We start from the raw sequence: 3,247 nt of genomic DNA, 5'->3' as shown, positions 1-3,247 counted from the left end.
ACCCTAATTCATCTAGGTATCTTATGTGACTTCTTCAACAAGTTTCTTCACCAATTGATCAAATATTTCAAGGAATACTTAACATTTCATTATCTTATGCATATATGATCCTCCATGAGTCACAAAAGTCAAGAGAATGTCAAGCTAGCAAGTTGGTTCATGGTGGTTGACCAGAGGAAGTCAACTGATCAAAACTGGGGTTCCCTAGACCCTATCTCCTACAATTTTTGTTATATGAAAAGTTATTCCAAGATAAAAGTTACTTTAAATGACATTACAAACAACTTTTATGTTTAGGTCAAGAGCTAGTTTTGCTTGGAAAGTCATTTTTTATGGTGAAAGACTATAGGTCATTTTGTTTAAACCCTAATTTGGAGGTCAACTTCCCAAGACCATAACTTGCTCAATTGTTATGAGATGAAAACCATTCAAGTTTCATAATCAAATTAAAGATATCTACTTCAACTTTATGTTTTGAGGAAGTGCAAATTAAACTTGCAAATACATGTTATATGAGGAAACATTATAGGTCATTTTGGGCCAACACCATTGAACAAGTGATTTTTCTCAACTTCTAAAATGCATAACTACTTCATGATGAATCCAAATGAGTTAAAATTTATGACCAAATTAAAGGGAATTGGAAGAGCTACAACATTTATGAAGGAAGTTTTCTCATTTGAGGCGCATAGAAAAAGTTATCCAAGATGGAAGAAGCAAACATATGGCTTCGTACTTAGATTTTTTTTTATATGTTTGATTTTCCAAACTTCCATCTCAAAATTCATCATGATCCAAGCTTCAAATGAAAAGGTGTTCAACATGAAAGTTGTTCCTCTTAATCTAACCTTTCCAAAAAGTCAAAATTCATCCCATTTGGATAAAGAATGAATGACTTGCATATGGCATAAAGTTGAAGGACCATTTGGAAGATTTGAAGTTCCACTTTCCATACACGAATGCATGGCCTTTCCACATTACTTCAGCATTCCTTACATGCATTTTTGGACCTAAATGCATCATTACATGGGCCTATCACACGCCCATGCATCCATGCAAAGGTCAATTTCTATTTTTTGAATTTTTAAAGGAGGGTGTGAAACCAATTGTGTTGTCTATAAATGAGACCCTTCATGCTCAGAATTATGGACCCTGGCGCGCAAGCTTTGAATCAGCAACCCTAAACCCTCACATTCAAAGGATAAGCTTGGTGATTTTCTTTGAAAATCAAGTTTGAATCTCTCAACTGTTTTGAGATTGAAACTCCAAGAGTCCATCACTTTCCTTGATCCATTTCCACTCCATCAAGCATCTGAAGCAAGGCGAAGCACAATTGAAAGCAAGATCGTGACAATCTGAACCTGCATTGAAGGTGATTTTCAGAATTTTTCATCTCTTTAATTCTCACTCAATTCTCCATTACTCTTGTTGATTTTTGATTGTCTAAAGTCCTACCAATATAGGAAACAAGATTGAGTTGCTTAAAAGTCAAATCGAAGCAACTCAGATCATGATCCTCAAAATTCAACTCCCTGTATCTTTCTATATACTTGGAGTTAGGTGAAATTGAGGCCAGATTCGAGCTCCTGAGCATTTTTACTTTAAATTCATGTCCTCCTTTTTTATTTTGGTGATGGTTGAAGGTGGACCAGTCCGGTGAGGTCCACCGAAGAAGAAGACCGAAGCTCTGGCTCCGGTGGTGTGTTGGCACGCTTCTAAACCACATGATCCTTCTAATTTGTTTTAATCTGAGGCGTCCAAAGTGATTACCATGCGTGTGGGACATTTGACTTGGTGTATGGTGGAACGCGCGCTCAGATCCACTTGATCTGCCACCTCAATTAATGAGGGAGATCAAGTGGTCCACTTTTTTTGTAATTTCTGATTTTCATTTTAATTGACTTATTTTCATTAATTCATATTAATTTTAATATTGATCCAAAAAATATGGGACTTTCACCAAAAAATTTAAATATTTTTATCTTTCATTTTCTGAATTAAAATTATTTTTTGGATCAATATTAATATTTTTCATGATTTAATTGCTTTTGTGCATATTCTTAATTGTTTAAAAATACTTTTAAGTTTCCAAAAATTATGAATTTTTTTCTCCAAGGTCCTTTGACCTTGTTTGACCTATGATAAATCTCTTGGCCATTTATTTGGTGTTTTGAAGAGGTTTTAGGTTTTTGATTAACCATATTTTAATTTAATGATTTTTTAATTGATTTTAATTGTTTAATTGTAAATAAATTATGTTGAGCTATTTTTGTTGAGTTGTTGAGTTTGACTATTATTGTTGGGCATTGGTCAATGTTGATTTGACTTTTTTGGATTAAAATCATTGGAGTTAGGGGATTGATGAAATGTACATTTCATCTCCCAAAATGAATGAATGATTTTAATTTGATAAAAGTCCTCCCATGACCAATTTGAGTTTATTTCATTTCCCCTCCCTCTTCATCTTCAGTCCCTTTCCATCCCATCCATTCCATTGACCTATGATATCTCTATATGCTAAGGCTAATTGGTTAATAAACCAATATACGTATGGATGAGATTAAGTCCACCCTTTTGCCATTTCCTTTAAAGTGTGGTATGTTTTAGGAGTATGATTCATAATACCATATCTCTAACATGCATTAACACTAAAATTTCTATTACCCAGCCTCAAACAGTTGTGACTTCTACATAAGTCCAATTACGATTGCTTAACATAACGCTAAATTTTGACCCAAAAGCATAGCATTCTAGTAAGTGAGATTGTAAGTCTCCCCTCTTTCATGGTATTATGTGGAAACTTGGCCTTTTTTTCCTTCCTTTGGAAGATGTCTTGGTTCAAGGATCCATTCTTGTGAATATAGGGTTGAGTGTTCTCCAAAGAATGGCTTAAACAATTGAAAAGCAAAAACAATAATAACTCCTAATGAACAAACATTTGACTAACTTTTAATTTCAAGTGATTTACTTTATGCACTTTAAATTCAAGTCTTTATCATTTGCCATTATTCATACCATTTAACTTGTTTATTTTAATGTCATTTTCACTTTGCTCACTTGAGTCATATCTTGTGATTATACTTGTTTGTGTATTTTGTTTGTGTTTGTGGTCTTTTTGACCTTAATGTACATAATAACAACAAAAACCCTAAAAAATATTTGTGTGGACTGTTGGATTTGATCTGAGATATAGGACTTAGAATTAGCCAACATTCCCTATGCAAAAAGGACTTGGTCAATGCCAACT

Source organism: Lathyrus oleraceus, chromosome 6 (assembly GCF_024323335.1).
Source record: "Lathyrus oleraceus cultivar Zhongwan6 chromosome 6, CAAS_Psat_ZW6_1.0, whole genome shotgun sequence".
NCBI lineage: Eukaryota > Viridiplantae > Streptophyta > Magnoliopsida > Fabales > Fabaceae > Lathyrus > Lathyrus oleraceus.
The sequence above is the reverse complement of the archived record's forward strand: the minus strand, read 5'-3'. Positions refer to the sequence as shown.